The sequence below is a fragment of the Orycteropus afer genome, unplaced genomic scaffold (genome assembly GCF_000298275.1).
Source record: "Orycteropus afer afer isolate SDZICR_OR568_19922 unplaced genomic scaffold, OryAfe1.0 scaffold00165, whole genome shotgun sequence".
Classification (NCBI taxonomy): domain Eukaryota; kingdom Metazoa; phylum Chordata; class Mammalia; order Tubulidentata; family Orycteropodidae; genus Orycteropus; species Orycteropus afer.
In genome coordinates, this window is record NW_006921752.1 from 4,508,946 (window position 1) to 4,527,718 (window position 18,773).

The window sequence follows — 18,773 nt, forward strand, 5'->3', positions numbered from 1 at the left end:
CACAGCACATAACAACAACAACTAACTGAAAGGTTGGAAGTATGAACCCACCCAGTGGTTATGTCATGGAAGAAAGGCCTGGCAATCTGTTTCTGTAATTACAGGCAAGAAAACCCTATGGAGTTCAGTTCTAATCTGTAACATGGGGGTCACCATGAGTCAGAATGTACCTGACAGCAACAGATTCTTTTTTTTTTTTTTTTTTGGTGGTCTGTATAACCACCATGACAATCATCAAAACAGTCCACTGTCCTCCCCTATGTTATTGTGTTATAGCCATGCCCACCCACTCCCCCTTATCCCTGATCCCTGGCTACTGCTTGGCTCCCTATTTTTAAAACTTTTCTTTTAAAAAATATTACATAAATGTGGTCATACAGTATGTAACCTTTTGGGATTGGCTTTTTTCACGTAGCTTAATTTCCTTAAGTTTCATGCGAGTTGATGTGTGTATCAATAGTTAATTCCTTTTTGTTTTTGAGTAGTATTCCATGGTTAGGATGTACCACAATTTGTTTAGCTATTCATCTGTTTAAGGGCATATGAGTAATCTCCAGTTTTTTATGATTACAAATAAATATGCATGTACAAGTTCCTACACAAAAAGAAGATTTCATTTTTTTCTGGGATAAATGCCCAAGTGTTATTGCTGGGTTGTATGGTAAGTCCATTTTTAGTTTTAAAACAATTGCTGAGTATCTGTATACTTCCCATAAGCAATGCAGGAATGATCTAGTTTCTCCACATCCTCGCCATCATTTAGTGTTGTTACTACTTTCCATTTTAATGGAATTCACTTTTATGATGATGTTATGTAATGACAAATGATACTGATTTTGTCTTTAAAGTAGTGATAACAATTTTTGTTTTAAAATAAAATAATCCATTAGAAAGTAATAGAGCTCTGGGAGCTCTGGTGGCGTAGTGCCTAAGGCACTTGACTGCTAACCAGAAGGTTGGTGGTTCAAACCCAGCAGCCACTCCTAGGAAGGAAGATTGGGCAATCTACTTCTATAGTGATACTGCCTTGGAAATCCAAGGAGGGGTCACTATGAGTCAGAGACAACTCAAGGGCACATAACAACATAACAACAACATTAGAAAGTAAGTCAAATCAAAGGAAATTGTTAAGTAAATAACAACTCCAATGTAGATGTGGATGGCAAAAATTATTAAATTGGCACATAAATGTGTGAAGTTTAGGAAACACTATTGTACTTTATCTCTATTATTAGTTAAATAGGTTTTTGTCACTGAGTCATTTTATTCATTTAAAAAATACTCCAAACTATTGATGTATAAGTCAATTTGTCTAACATACAACTGTATGTTGGAGTCTGCTCCCACTAATTTGCATTGCTTCATCTTTTCAGAGTTATTGTTGTTGTTGTTATGTGCCATGGAGTTGGACCCAATTCATAGCGATCCCTCCTTTGGTTTCCGAGGCAGTATCACTATGGAAGTAGATTGACCCACCTTCCTTCCAAGGAGTGTCTGGTGGGTTTGAACCACCAGCCTTCTGGTTAGCAGTCAAGTGCCTTAGGCACTCTGCTACCAGAGCTCCATATTTTCTACTGAACTGGAAACTCCACAGAGACAGAGATCCTGCCTTACACCTCTTATAACTTAGCACCTAGCACACCAATAAGTGCTTTACAATTACTTAAATATATGGTAGGGATCCTTGAGAATAATTGAAAGTATTTTTATGGTAGATTGCTACATTGGTGACCCCCAATGAACCATGCCTCCTGGTATTTATGGCCTTGACTAATACTTTCCAAGGAGCCCTGGTGGCACGATGGTTAAGGGCTCAGCTGCTAACCAAAAGGTCAGTGGCTCAAACCCACCTGTTGCTCCATGAGAGAAAGATGTGACAGTCTGTTCCCATAAAGATTACAGCCTTATAAACCCTATGAACAAGAAAACCCTATGGAATTCAGTTCTAGTCTGTAACGTATGGGGTCCCCATGAGTCAGAATGTACTTTACTCTGTCCTATAGGGCTGCTATGAGTCAGAATTGACAGCACGCAACAACAACATAATTCTTCCCTTCATTGACTCTGTCCTTATCCAGCATCTTGGATATTATCAGATATGATACAAGCAAAGGCTTGATAAGTGCTTGCACATCTGAGCTTGTTCTCTGGCATGTTCTCTCCTGGAACCCAGTAACCATGAGGTAAGAAAATCCAAGCTAGCCTGCTGAGAGAGAAACCACATGGAGAGGCACTGGAGACACCACAAGAAATGGAGAATCAAAGGGCCCCAGTCAAGTTCCCAACTGAAGACAGTTATATGAGTAATCCCAGTCAACCACATGTGGAATAGAACTACCCAGTCAACCCACTGAATCATGAGAAGGAAATCATTTTTGTTTTAAACCATTAAGTTTTGTCATGGTTGTTTAATAGCAATAGATAATGGATACACTTATGCAGCTTGGGCTAGGGGAAGGAGATTCTTCAGCAATTGGATCAATTAAGAGAATGATGATGGATTGTAGATAGTTGTGGTAAACTGAGAGGCTCTAAGCAGAGGAAAAACAGAAAGAGAACAGGAAAAAATATAGTCAGGAATGACTCACTTATTAGTAAAAGGTCTGTATATTTAAATCTAGAGATCATGACCAATCTTAAATTCTTCCTAATCACCTACACCAGAAACAGCTAATACATGACCTAAATGTTGCCTCTCTCCACTTCAATGCCCATGGCAGACATTACTAAGCGAACACAGAATCTTTCTTAATGACCTTAGGGTAGTCCCTGAACCCTTCTCAGCATGGAGCTCCAAGCAGCCACTAATCAATTAATTGGAGTTGACACAGGATATGAAACCAATCTCCACCGCCAATCTCTGTCATTATTTAACTGATAATTGAACCCCGGACCTAAAAGCTCACCACAGAGCTCACCACAGAGTTAGTAAGTGTCAGAGTTAGGACTAAAACCAGGAATTTCTGAGGAGCTTCGGAATCGGTCAAATCCAGGTCAAACTGGGCTCTGACACTTATCAGCTATGTGATCTAGCTTAAATCAAACCAAACTCACTGCTGTTGAGTCGGACCAACTCATAGCAACCCCTCCTTGGGTTTCTGAGGCGGTATCTCTACGGAAGTAGATTGCCCAACCTTCCTTTCGAGGAATGGTTGGTGGGTTGGAACCACCAGCCTTTTGGTTAGCAGTCAAATGCGTTAGGCACTAGCCACCAGAGTTCCCATCTAGCTTAGACAAATTATTTAAGTCTCAGTGGCTCAGTATGCTCATCTGTAAACAGGGAGAAAATTTCTCTCTCACAAAGTTGCTGTGAGAGTTAAAATACATTTATATATTCTACGTGAAAGTGCTTTTTACCCTGCTTGGTGCACAGTAGGCTGTCAGAACACATTGATTTCCTGACAAAGAGCAAACAGTGCCTGGCAGGATACTGCTTCTTGCACAACTGTCTTTCATCCTTCTGCTGGTTAAGATTCCAAGTCCTCAAATCTGATAGGCCTGGCTTAAGTAAGATGCCTTCTTTTTTGCCACCTTGATTGACAGCCCAATTAAGGCTGCACCCAATGGGGCAAAAGTAATAATCCAAAAAGGAAATTGGGGCTATTACCAAAAAGAAAGGAACATGGATACTGGGCAGCCAATATACAACATACACCCAAAACACACCCAGTTTCTCCCCTTACACAATCCTTTGTAATCATCAAGAATCCAGGTACTATTTATGAACAAAAGTTGTCAGAACCGTAAACTAAAGTTGGTGATAAATAGTACTGAAACCAGCTGAAGGAAACTCAGTTTTAGGAGAAATTGGACATCTTGGATCAGAAGACCTGAGTTCTAGTCTGGGCACTGACACTAACTCTGTGACCTCTGTTTCTTTGTCTGAGCAATGGGGTAAATAAATGACAACCTATATAGCAGCTCAGTAGAGCCAGCAAATATATTCTTTAATTCTTTATCCAGTAATGATCTAATAATGTGCTTGAAGGCACTTGCAAGGCTGTGAAATGTGCACACTTGAGAGATTATAATTGGCCTGTTTAGGTTTTTATAATTTACAGATCTCATACTTGACCTGATACTACATTTGGCCAGAAGCAATGCAGTTGTGTCTAGAGCTGACAGCAAGCCCCAGAGAAGCAAGAGAAAGGAGAGAGCCTTGCAGGTAATATAAGGGGCAGTCTTATTTCAGCCTATTTTGCAATGCAATGATCTTGAGAAAATATTAGGATGCAATTCATAGAGAGTTCTTAGTAACTCAGAAAAATAAACTCCAGTGAGAGCCAAGAAATAGAAAACTGTCAGGCGTAGGAAATAGCCATTTGGAAGAATGCATCAGATATCCAATATTCAACAGGGAATTGAGTGGCAATGTACCATAGTCGTTTGGAGCATGGGTTTTGAGTTAGGAAAACCTGTGTTTGAACCCTAGCCACATCTCTTTTCTCATCAATAGAAGTAAGATATTAAGCAATTCAACAAATAGGTATTGAAGACTTATTATATCAGGTATTATCTTGGGCATTGGGGTTACAGCAATGAGCAATGCAAATAAGCATCCCTGCCCTCATGGTCCTTACATTCTAGTGGGGGAAAGACAATGAATAAACAAACAAAAACAGTGAAATATATGGTACAGCAGATAGTGGTGAGTGTTATGGAGAGCATTAATCAGGGAAGAGAGTCAAGGAAGTTGGCGGAGTGATTGAGGAAGAATACTAAACTATATAGGACAATGGGAGTACCTGAGTGGTGCAAATAGTTAACACACTCAGGTACGAACTGAAAGGTTGGGGGTTCAAGTCCACCCAGACATGCCTCAGAAGAAAAGCCTGGCAATCTACTTCTGAACAATCAGCCCTTGAAAACCCTATGGAGCCCAATTCTACTCTGACACACATGGGGTCACCCTGTGTTGGAACTCACTCAATAGCAACTGGTTTTACTGGTATAGGATGATGAGGGAGAACCTCACATTTAAACTAAGACCTGAACAATGGGAAGGACTGAGCTACGTAAATTTCTGGAGGAAATGTGTTCCAGGCAGAGGGAACAGCAAGTGCAAAGGCCTGGCAGTAAGAGCATACCTGAGTAGCTCAAGGAACAACATGGCAGCCACCGTGACTGGAAGAGACCTTGTAATAGGAGAAGAAGGAGATGAGGGCAGAGTGCTTGGGATGAGGCAGGTGTGAAGGGCTGGTAGACCCAATACCTTGGCTTCTGCTCTGAGTGAGACAGGGAGCCACTCACTGCAGTTTTGAGCAGCAAAGTAATAGTCTAATTTATGTTTTAAGGACTCTTTTGAGCTTCTGTCGTGTGGTCAAGGGGGGCAGAAGAGAGAAACCAGTTAGGAGGCTATGGCAAAAAGATGATGGTAGCGTGGGCAAGGGTGGTGGCTATGGAGGTGGTGAGAGGTTGGATTGTGGATGTATTTTGAAAGAAGAGCCAAGAGAAATTGTTGGTGGGTCAGATGTGCAATTTGAGGGCAAGAGAAAATTTACCTCATAGTCTAGATAAGACAGTATATGATAAAGATTTTTCATGATGTCAAGCATATAATAGATATTCAGTAAACACCAAAATCTCATGAAATTTAAGAAGAGGTGATGGTCCTAGGCCAGGTGATATGCTAATCAGATAACTCATGGGGTGAGACTCACACAAAGCACACACCGGGAATGCGCAAGCAGAGGGTAGCCTAGCTCAGACAATCCCAGTAAGCCCTCTGTTATATGCTATACATATGTATGTGTGTGTGTGTGGTCAGCAGCTTGGTTCTGGAAAGGAAAGATAAATTGGAGTGACTACAGAGTACCCAGAGAATGATTCATCTCAGGGCCAGTGCATAAAATAACTCCAGAGGTAACAGTTATTAGAAATTACAGTGGCAATATTAGCTCAATATGCAGAATGCTATATTTTTGAAGCCTGTGTTAAGCCAGTCTTTTCAATGCTTTTAGCATGAGGTAGATGAGGAGATTTGCGTTAAGGTGTGAAAAAAAAGCAAGAGGATTAGTTCTCTAAGCATTTATTGTCAGCTCCCAAAGGATACAATTCTACTTATCTGGAGCATTCCTAAGGAGCTCTAGTGGTGTAGGGGATACACCAGCTGGCTGCTAACCAGAAGGTCATCGGTTCAAACCAACCAGCCACTCTGTGGAAGGAATATGGGGCAGTCTATTTCTATAAAGATTTACAGCCTTGGAAACCCAATGGAGGTTGCTATGAGTTGGAATTGACTCAATGGCAGTGTGTTTGGTTTTGTTTGGAGCATTCCTATCATTTGTAGAGCCCCAACCATTCACTGAAAACTAACTGCCATGTATGTCAGAGCAGAACTGTGCTCCACAGGGTTTTCAACAGCTGACTTTTCAGAAATAGATTGCCAGGCCTTTCTTCTGAGGTGCCAGCCTGTTGGTAAGCAGCTGAGTGTGTTAACCATTTGTACCACCCAGGGATTCCTACTATGCACTGTTGTTGATGTTATGTGCTGTCGAGTCTGACCCGACTCATAGCGACCCCTCCTAGGTATGTATATTTTCTCTAGTGCCAAAATCAGCCCAGCAAGGTAAATATTATTGTGTCCATTCTACAGTTGGGAAAAGATGGCATATACAATGAGATCACCAGCTAAGGAGTCATGAACCAGGGTTCAAACCCAAGTCTATGTGTCTCCAAAATTACTCCACACTGCCTCACCTTTGTATTGCTAACAATAGCCAACCTTCATTAAGCACTTACCTCAAGCCAGACCTTTGTATTTTACACCTATCACTGTTGTTGTTGTTGTTGTTGTTATATGCCGTGGAGGCAGACCCGACTAATAGCGACCCCTCCTTGGGTTTCCAAAGCAGTATCACTATGGAAGTAGATTGCCCAAACTTCTTTCCGAGGAGTGGCTCGTGGGTTTGAACTTCCAGCCTTCTGGTTAGCAGTCAAGTGCCTTATTATCTCCCATTTTACAGGTGAGAAAAATAAGGCCTAGAGAAGTCAAAAAACTCACTGTAGATCCCTCAGCTGGAAGTCAGCACCCAGGCTGTGTGGTTCCAGTTTCCAGAGTCCATACTCTTACGTTGGAAAAAAAAAGAAAGAATTTTTTTCCTTATAGAACAGTAATATATGTTAATGTTAACAATGTTAGAAAATACAGAAATAATAAAAGGGGAAAAACACCTGCCATTCAGAAATAACCATGATTATCATTTTGGAGGGTAATCTTGTCATCTTTTCCCTACACACACACACATATTTTACAAGAATGGGATTGTATTATATATGCCTTTAACTTATCCTTCCACCCTCTCACTTAATAATATATTGTCAACATCTTTTTGCTTTAAATATTTTCTCTGATGGTGACATTTTACCCTCTTGACTCATGCACCTATTTGAGTATCTATAAGAATCCTCCACCCTAGACATGAGCACACAGACACACAACTCCAGAGAGACACTAAAGACATCCAGGGATCCCAACTGAGAGACCCAGTTCTATACATCATCTCTGTTGTTGTTGGGTGCTGTCGAGTCGGGTCTAACTCACAGTGACCCTGTGTACAACAGAATGAAACCCTGCCTTGTCCTGCACCACTCTCACAACCACTGCTGTTTGAGTCCGTTGTTGCAGCCACTGTGTCAATCCATCTCCTTGAGGGTCTTTCTCTTTTTCGCTGACCTTCTACTTTACCAAGTGTGATCTCCTTCTCCAGGACCAGTTTCTCCTGACAACGTGTCCAAACCACGTGAGCAAAGCCTCGCCTTCCTCCCTTCTAAGGACTGTTCTGGCTGTACTTCTTCCAAGACAGATTCGTTCATTATTCTTGCAGTCCATGGTGTATTCACTATTCTTCACCAACACCATAATCCAAATGCATCAATTCTTCTTTGGTCTTTCTTATTCACTGTCCAGCTTTTGCACATACATGAGGCAATTGAAAATACCATGGTTTGGATCAGGTGCCCCTTAGTCCTCAAAGTGGTATCTTTGCTTTTTAACTTTAAAGAGGCCTTTTGCAGCAGATTTGTCCAATGCAATATGTCATTTGGTTTCTTGGCTGCTGTTTCATGGGCATTGATTGTGGATCCAAGTAAAATGAAATCCTTGACAATTTCAATCTTTTCTCCATTTATCATGATGCTGCTTATTGGTCCAGTTGTGAGGATTTTTGTTTTCTTTATGTTGAGGTGTAATCCATACTGAAGGCTGAAGTCTTTGATCTTCATCACTGAGTGCTTCAAGTCCTCTTCTCTTTCGGGAAACAAGGCTGTGTCATCTGCATATCTCAGGATGTCCCATAAGTTACCGAACCAACTTAAACCAGTCGCCTATGATTGGACTTTTAGATTATTTACTATTTTCCACTCACTGCAGTGACTATTTCTATAGACCAATCTTTAAGGATGCTCTTATTTATTTCCTGGGGATCAATTCCAAGAGTACCATCATTTTTAAGGCTCTTGATAGGATTTCCAAATTGTCCTCCAGAAGGTTGTGTCAATTTCTGCTCCTGCCAGCAGTGTCTACGATTATTGCTCATATAGAGTATTATAAAACATTTTATTTTGCACCTTTTTAACCCTGGCTCAGAACTTTTCTTTTTCTTTTTGCTCTTTTGAAGGCAGAGATTTCTAGCTTGAGGAACTGGGAATGAACAATCTCTGGGGAAGACTCCAGATTGGGAAATGCTGTCTTTTCTTCACTGAACAAAGTCCCAAAGGTCACTCTTACCTAGACTTAGCAGAAGACCCTTCTTTCTTTTCAGATTTTGTAGCCCCTTTCTTCAGTTGGAAAACCATCTCTATGTGAGAGGAAATTTCTAAAATTATTTTGTTGATTTGTAAACATGTATATTATGAAATATTTGTCCCCAAAGGAACCAGAAGGGTCCCTTTAATACATCTTGAACTTTGTAGGAAAGTAATTGTTTAACATGACTGCTTCTCCTTCTATCCCACTTTCTACAGCCCACCCTGGCTCCTGTTGTATAAAATTTACTGGGAAAAAAAAATACAAGTTTGACTTAAGAACTCCACAAAGCGTGGTTACAAGGAGAAATCGTTTGCATATAGTAAGCACTCTGGAAATGCTTGTTGAATTGCACTGGCAGACTTGGACATGCACTCTGGAGTAACAGAGGGTTTTGTGTGCGCTTTTAACTACTACAGCTTTCATTAATTGTGGCAGTGTTAAATACAGTCGGTACTAAGGAGCGGGAGTAGTGACCTGAATACCACAAAACAGAGGGAAATCCCAGATAAACTCTATTTAGGCTTGAAATACAGTCCGTGCTTTTTTTCCTCCCCCTGTAACAGATATACCTTCACAATTCTGTTTGGCTTAGCCAAATGAGAACCTCCTCCATGAGCCCACAGAAATACCTTCACAATTCTGTTTGGCTTAGCCAAATGAGAACCTCCTCCATGAGCCCACAGAAAGAACCTTCTGCTCAAGGCAGTCATCAGGCTAGATTTAGAACTCACCAAGGAAATTCAAGCATGGACATATTAGATGATATTAAAGAATTATTATTAATTGTGTTAACCATGATATTGATATTATTTTAGCTATATAGGGATACGATGATGAACAAATCATTAAGTAAAGTCACCATGGACCATCTGCAAAGGGAATAATAAAGGTTTGACGATATTACCGAAATAACTACCATTTACTGGAAGTGCTTCTTCCACAAATCAGTTTAGATAAGTTAACTCTAGTCTTTACAACAACTGCTTCAAGGCAGGTGTCATAATCCCCACTTTACAGATGAATAGACCCTCAGTCACTCAGAGGCAGTAGTAAGCATCCAATGTTTCTGCCTGCCTGCTGGGAACAGGACAGGATTCTCCTTCAGGGAACTCCTCTCCCTCATTGGATAGTCAAGGGAAATTGACAGTGCAAGTGTTCTGCCCTCCTGCCCAGCAGGGGTGTGTGTGTGTGTGTGTGTGTGTGTGTGTGTGTGACCAAGGCCCTACCCTCTTGAATGGAATGACACTCAGACCAGCTATGATGGAAGTTCTGAAGAGCTCATTCAGCGCTTTCTGAGGCCAGAAGCAAGGGCTTTTCTGTACATCCTCCAGGCAGCAGGGCAGTTGGTTTCTGTTGCCTGCAACCAAAGTTAACATCTGACCAAGAGACTGATGTTAACTGACTCACCCCAGACTGCTCAGCAAGTAAGAGGCAGAGTAGGGATTTGAACCCAGGGCTGTCCAATGCCAAAGCCACATGCAGCTTGTCAAGTTCATGAGGCTGCCAAGTCCTGACTTTCACTTTCCCCGTCTTCCACTTTTTCCCTATAGCATTTTTACATGCTCACTTCAATGTCTCTCTACCTGCAGGGATGTAACAATACATCACTGCACTAATGTAACTACATCTCCACTTTGGGTACCCAGTGTTTAATTTAGTGATTGCTTTAATGCATATTTCCCTGGACTAACAAGCTATGGTGGATGCCTTTCACTGCTTCTCACATCAGCTCTTTATAAATAGAACAACACTGATGGGGAGGCGTGAGCAGGTTATCTGGTCCAATCTCCTGCCTCCAAGAGATGCTGCCCTAAAATCAATAGAATTCAGTCATGTGACTGGAGCCACTTTTGCCATCACCATTATTACACATCTACTGACTACTGTTGACTTAATGGAGCACCATGTGCTATTCTAATACAGAACGTGAAAGTCTTACAAAGATAGATTGCAAGAGAGAGCCTCAAAAGCCTGAGAGAAGTGGGAAGACCACAGGTTCTACAGTCAGAGAGATGCATCTCTGATCAACTGCGTGATCCTACCTTGGGCAATCACTTACCTTCTCTAAGCCTCAGTTTCCTCACCTGAAAAATAGGGATCACAATAATAATAGCACCAACCTCACAGAATTTTTGAGATGACTATATCAGATAACAAGGTTAAACGGCCTGCTACACTGTAGAAGCCAACAATACTAGAGCTTCCCTTCCTAAATAATTTAGGACAGTTGATCGCTTATGCCTATTTTTAAAGATCTCCAAGGAAGGAGAAACCATAGCATCCCCTGGTAGCTAGTGCCATGTTTAACAACCCACTTAGATGATGTGTGAATATAGCACAGAGGCCCACATCCAAGGAGGCTGGGAGGCGTGCCAAGCAGCTTGCTGGACCGCCATCCATCCTATACCTTCCCCCGCCATTGCCTCCTAAATATATATATATATATCAGCTTATCCATCCTTCACGGCCAACCTCCTCATGGAAACTTTCTCTGATGATCCCCTGGTTTGAATTGTTTTTGGTCTTTTAACTGCTTTGACACCTGTTGACTGTAACCTTCTTCAGGCATTTATCATAAAAGGCTGGTACTATAATTAATTAATTACTTAATTCCATAAATATGTGTTGAATACCTGTATATCCAGACACTGTTCTAGGCACTGAACATAAAGCAATGAATAGAACAGAACAAAGTCCCTGTCCTCACGAAGTTCACATTCTAGCAAGGGGGAGGGAGACAGAAAATAAATATGTGGTATGTCAGTTGATCAAAATGCAATGGAGAAAAATAGAGCAGGGTTAGAGGGTAGGGGTGAGAGCTATTCTATATAGTAGGGATGGCCTCACTGATGAGGTGACATTTGAGCAGAGACTGGAGGGAAGTGAAGAGACTACTTGTGTGTGCTTTGTTCCTCTGGGAAAACATAAGTTCCTGGAGGTTAATAGGTGGCAGTGGAGAGTAGTATCTAGAAGTGCAAGCTCTGGACTTGGGATGACCTAGGTTCAAATCCCTCTTCCACCACAGTCTAGCTGTATGACAAGTTCCTAATTTCCCCAAGTCTCAATCTTCTCTTCTGGAAAATGAAGAAAGAATAGTATTTATCTCATAGGAATATTGTGAAGATTCAATGAGATCATAAATGTGCAGTGTCCAGCACCAGAGCTTCAGGACAACTCCTTCCGACGGGCCCCTCCAAGACTCTTAAAGGAGCCCTAACAATGAGTTTACATGATCAAGTGCTTTTCTAAAATATTCAGGAGTACACTAACAACAGACAGTTAAGACTAGTGTCTCTTTCTGCTTTGACTTCCTCCACAATACTCTCCTCACTTCTGATACCAACTGCAAGTTCAGGTAGTTTCCAACCACCCTCAGATTTGATCATTCACTAGAAGGATTCACAGACAGCTATTATACTCACAATTACAGTTTCTTACAGGGAAAGATACAGATTGAAATCAACCAAAGGAAGGGACTCACAGAGCAGAGTCTGGGAGAGGTCCAAATGGGAAGCTTCCATTGTTTTCTCCCATGGAGTTGGGATGTTATACCTCCTGGTATTAATGTGTGATGATATGCACAGAGTATTGACAATCGGGAAAGTTCATGCAAGCTTCAGCATCCAGAATTTTCACTGGCATTCTGCTGCAATAGGCATGATTGACTGATTACCTACATGATTGATTGATTGCTCACATGATTGATCTCAGTCTCAGGTTGACAAATACCACATGACTCACTATGAATCACATGGTTGGACTTTCTTGTGTGGACAGACCTCACTCTAAGACTATCAGGTATGGCTGGCCCCAGCCCCAAACAAGCACACTCCCATTAAGTATGACGTAGATTACCTCCCAGAAGCTGAGGGTAAAGGACTCTCTTTGAGTGAGATTAAATTCTTGTTTCACACTTCCCTCCCTTCTTATTGTTCCTCATGTCAAATGGCTCTGAGAAGGACAAAGACATCTGGTATTCTTCATTCTGTAATCTTCTTAAACTCAAATTGTGTGAATTTCAGGTCTCACAAAACTTGAATCTACTCTTTCCTGGCCCATGGCGGCAGCTCTTGTGGTTGTAACTGGGCATCTTTGCTTCTCTCACAGTATCCAGCTGAGTGACCAACACAGAGTAGGTGCTCAGTAATTATATTCAGAATAAAGGAATGATGAAGATCTATAGCTTCAGAGAACAAAATGCCTATCATCCAACACCCTTTCCTCCCTCTCCCATCCACAAAAATGTTGGAGGACTATCAGAACAAGATTTCTGGGAGTTACTCTCACTAGAAAATGAGAGTTGGTGGTGCAATGGCTAAGCAATTGGCTGCTAACCAGCAGGCTGGCAGTTTGAACCCACCTAGTAGCTTAGTGCCTAAGGCATTTGACTACTAAACAGAAGGCTGATGGTTCAAACCCACCAGCCACTCCTCAGAAGGAATATGGGGCAATCTACTTCCGTAGTGATACTTCCTCAGAAACCCAAGGAGGGGTCACTATGAGTCGGGTCTGACTCGACGGCACATAACAACAACAACAATAACAGTGACTCTGTGGTAGAGAGACTTGGCTATCTGCTATCTTAAAGATTATAGTCAAGAAAAGTCTGTGGGGCAGTTCTACTCTGTCACATGGGGTTGCTATGAGTTGAAATTGACTCAACAGCACCCAACAATAATACCCTTATTCGGAGAGAAGGAGCAGATTTAGCACTTGACAAGAAGGCCGACAGTTTCCTGTTCTCTTGGATGGAATGGTCATGGCTGCCTGTCTGAGGATCTCCCCACAGTGCTGAGAGCTGTGGACAGATGCTGGAAAAGCCCCAGTGCTGCCCCAAGACTTGGTGGAGGGGGGCGTTGGGGGACAGGACAACATGCTGCAACTCCAAAGCCTTCCTTAGACCTCAGGACCCGAGGCTGTCCTAGACCATCACCCAGAGCCAGCAGACAAGGACAGGCAGTTCTTAAGCTGAAAAGCTCTTGACATCTCTATCCAGCATGGGAATGAGTTGTTTCTGCTTTTAAGGGTTGAAAACAGCTCATGACCATCAGCCAAAGGAAAGCCTTCTCCCACTTGAAAGCAGTTATAGAATCACATCTCAGCCTTTTATTTCCCAGCCAAATGATGCCAATTACTAATACCAAGGGGAAAGAACGTGACTCACTGATGTTCCCAGTTCTGACGGCTGAATGCTATAAATTCCCCCTGCCTCTCCTTTCTGACCAGTGTCAGATTACCAACAAGCAAGATAAGCACAGGCTTACTTGTGCTTACTTTCTAATCTGTAGTGAACAATTTCACATTTTTTCACCACCTCAGAGATTCTGCCTCTGGGTATGGCTGGCATCTCTCTTCTAACTCCACAGCACCTGCCTATAGAATCAAAGCCTCTTTTCAAATTGACCATCCCTGATAGGGACAGAGTATCCAATAAGCAAGGTAAGCACGGGCTTACTTGTGCTTACTTACTAATCTGCTTCCTTACTTCTTGTGAAGATGTAGTGAAACCCATGTGAAATTTGTTCACTACAGATTAGTAAGTAAGCATAAGTAAGCCTGTGCTTACCTTGCTTATTGGGTAACCTGCCAGTTTTTGAGCATTTTCCACGGTCATCACCAGAAGTCATTCTCTCCTTTCTTGCTTTTCTTGGGGAGTGTTCTAACTGGACTTCAGGAGGTCCATTGATCCTTTTGCAAGGTCACACCAAGTCCCTCTGCCCACCTCCTGCTGTACCCAGATGACTTCAGTGCTTTCATGTGTGCGTATACACCTGTGCATGGATGTGTGCATGTTTATTTCTATTATCTATTAAACAGAGAATCTTGTCTGTCCTCTCCTGCCACCCCTGAAGTTCAGACACTCAGTGGGTTTTCCTGTTCTTTCATCATCATTCAAACTCCACAACAACAACAGCCAGAAGCACATTAGCCTGGAATATCTCAAGGAAGGGATCTTCTGCTCAGAAAGAATCAACCCCCTAAGCCCTTAGCTCCCAAGAAGTCAAGGCCTCAGCCTTCACTCTGCCTTCCTGCTCAGCCCTCAACCTGAGAGTAAGACACCGGACTCACAGAGTGCTTGCTTTGTGCATGCACTTGTGTGTGTGTGTGTGTGTGTGTGTGTGTGTGGCAGGAAAGAACTCATCTTCAGTTGACTTTTGAGCCATTGTCAAAATATTTCTCAATGAGGGCCCAACAACGTTAGGACACATACTACTCTGAAAGTGTGACTGTGTCTTGATGAGAGGCTACCTTACAGCAGTTTTCCCCTAATTTTCTACAACAGTCTCAATAGCTGGGCATGCTGTTCTTTTTAATTGAGGCGGTTTGTTAAATGTGTAATTAATTGTGATTGGGATATATAGCTTTGTATATACTGTACTAAAAAAAAAAAAGAAAAGAGTCCTTTGTCAGACTGTGTACCCTAATTTGGGATTCAGAAACCACGATCCCTATAACAACACCATAACCTCAAGTTGACAGTTTTTATTGATGGATTCAAGAAACTAGGGCTATGCTAGAGGGTGTGAAAATACTTTGAAAAGAGCTTGTGCTATACACATGCAAGCATTTATCTTCATCATCATTATCATCATTAACAACAGTAATTGGATAGGAGGGATCTTTCCAAATGCAAATCTAAACACGTAGGGCCTGGTCCCCCAGGCCCCCTAACTGTTCTTAAGCCTTGCTGGTACTCCAGGACCTTTGTGGCTGGGTTCTGCCCACCTCGAATTGGCTCCCTCTGACTCCCTGGCTCCCACACTCCTTGTAGCCTCCAGATCTTTGCACACTCCCTTTCTCTAAAACGTTTTCCCTTCTTACCTTACCTGCTTGTTATAGGCTGCCCTCAAGTCAGGCCCCCAATTTTATTCTTTCACATGTAGAGATCCAGTTATCCCAGAGCCAGTGCTTAAAAAGACTTTATCAGAATGCTTCAAAGGAACCATTGAGAAAGTGAAAAAGAAAGAAAACCTGTAGGATGAGAGATTTGCAAATCATGTATGGGACTTGTATCCAGAACATATAAAGAACTCTACAACTCAACAATAAAAATACAAATAACCTAATTTTAAAATGACAAAGGATTTCAGTGCTCATCAGTTGATAAACAAAATGTGGTATACCTATACAATTTTCAGTCATAAAAAGGAATGAAGTATTGATACAGACTACAGCATGGATGAACCTTGAAAGCATGCTTAGGGAAAGAAACCAATCAGAAAGGCCATGTGTCATATGATTCCATTTACAGGAAATGCCCAGAACAGGCAAATCAACAGAGACAGAAAACAGATTAGTGGCCACCAGGGGTTGGGGAAGGGAAGTGATGAACATGTTCTGGAATTAGCTAGGGATGATGGTTACATAACTTTGTGAATATACTAAAAACCACTGCATTGTATACTTTAAAAGAGTGCCTTTTATGGTACATGAATTTTTTAAATGTCATTTGGGGTCACCGTGACATGTAGGACATGCTAAGAGATATATCTTAAATCCTGTAAACAATGAAGAATTCTACGTAATATACGTTAATGTGTGTGTGTACATGTATGTGTGCATGCACACTTCTTCCCTAGAGTTGGAAAAGCAGAAAGGCAGAATGAACAACCACCACAAAGCCCCAAGCAGTGCTATCCCTAGAAATAACTTCTATAGAGGATCTGTTGCATTACCTTCTCATTTAAACATAAACTTGATTATGTTTTATATATAATTTAGCATCTTGCTTTTTTTTCTTCACTGTTACTATCAGCTTATTCTAAGCATCTTTTAAACATTAACTTTCATATCTAATTACAATAATAATTTATGGTAGAAAATTTAGAAAATACAGAAAATTAACAAAGAAGAAAATTAAAATCATCTATAACCCCACTAGTCAGGAGTAATCACTACTGACACTTTGGTGTGTTTTATGCTGCCTTTTTTCTATGAGCAAACATCATTTTTAATGGCTGTATAATAGACCACCCAGTATCATAGATTACTTGTACTATAACCCAGTTAGGTTATTTCTGATTTTTTTTCTATGTAAATAATGATGTAATAAATATCTTTGTGCATGAAACTTTTTCATAAATAAGGTTATTTCCTTAGCATCTCAGAAAAGGAATTATTGGGTCAAAGACAGAATATATTTGAGCTCTTTTTATGTATCCTTAAACTATTTTCTGGGAGCACTGGTAGCATAGTGGCTAAGGCATTTGACTGCTAACCAGAAGGCTGGTGGTTCAAACCCACCAGCCACTCCTTGGAAGGAAGATGGGGCAATCTACTTCCGTAGTGATACTGCCTCGGAAACCCAAGGAGGTGTTACTATGAGTTGGGTCCAACTCGACAGCACATAACAACAACAAACTATTTTCTAAAAGGACTCTATAGAAAAAAAATAATAAGAGTTCTAGAGATTGCATTTCTATTAGCAGTCAATGAGATGGCTATTTCACAGCATCCTCATCAGCATTGAAGATTTTTTTAAATTATTTTTGTTGTTTTATTTGCATTCTAATAGAGGTTTTGTAAGCCAGGAGTGGCATGATCAGCCTTACTTTTTAGAGACACAGCTAGTCTGAAGGGAAGTAAGAGAGTGATGACGTGGAAACCAATTAAGAAACTGTTACAGAAGGAGTCCTGGGGGTGCAATGGTTAAGCTTTCGGCTGCTAACCCAAAGATTCGTAGTTCCAATCCATCGAGTGGCTCCAAAGACCTGGAGATTTGCTCCCATAAAGATTACAGCCAAGAAAACCCTGTTGGGCACTTCTGCTCCGTCACATGGATTGCTATGACTTGAAAATCAACTTGATGACATACAATAACGATACTAGGAGAGTGACAGTGAGAACTGATTAGAAAGATATTTCTAAGAAAGGATGGGTTACATTTACATCCAGTTCTGGCAGGGAAGAAGCCAAGGTGCCAAGGTTGATTGCAGAGTGTTTAACTTTGGAGATGGAGTGGAGGGCAACAGTATTAGCCAAGACAGGGAAAACAGAAGGACGAACAGGTTTAGGTGGAATATAAGGCTTCCTGTTTGTAATATATTACTTTGAATGCTTTCCAGAGATCCAGGTGGAGATATCAAAATATCCACTAACAGCATGAGCCTGAAGCTTGGAAGAGAGGTTGGCATTGGGCATAAAGGTTTGGGATTTCTCTGTATATAAATAGTAATGAATGAGATCACTCAGGGGTGGGAAATAAACTTTGGGGAAATCCAGAAAGTGAAACGAGTGAAGGAGAAAGAGTTGCTTGGGGTGCAGAAGAAGAACCGACAGATACTAGTGTCCAAAAGCCAGGAGGATGGAGAAGCTCAAGGAGTGAGATGGTCAGTGATGCCAAATGCTTCCAATGCCACATAGTCAAGGAGGACAAAGACCCAGAAGACTCCATGGAGAGGTCCTTGGAGAGCAATCCCAGGGAGCAGGGCAGGAGGCCAGATTTCAGAGACTGGGGAAAAAAATAGAAGGAAGAAACGAAATCAGAAGGTGTAGAGTTGTCTTACAGGATGTGGGGTGATGGGAAGATGTGAGAGAAGACATTGGCCTCAATGGGGAGCGATTATTCTCAATCACTTTCATCTTGACAAGAGATAGTCAAGGATTCCTCTTTTCACTGCTTGCCTTAGTGGACAAGCATGGTGCAGGATGAGGCCAGGTGCACAGCTACCCTGGGGCTGGGAGGCCTAGGTCTTTATCTTAATTACCTAGTGCTACTCTAACACAAATAGCAAAAGTGAGTGGCTTTAAAGAATAGAAATTAATTTTCTTACAGATCTGGAGGCTAAAATCCAAATGAGGGTCTCAGCTGAGTCGACTAATCTTTCCTTGTTGGCAGCCCTGAGCATTCCTTGGTTCCTTGGTATTTCTTGCCTTGTAGACAATATTCATATGGTGTGTCTGTCTCCCTCCATCTACATGTCTCTGTGTCTATTCTGGTATTTTTATATCTCTGAAGTGATTAGGTTTAAGACCCCACACACACACACTTCAGTATGGCTTCATTAACAACACAAAAGAAAAA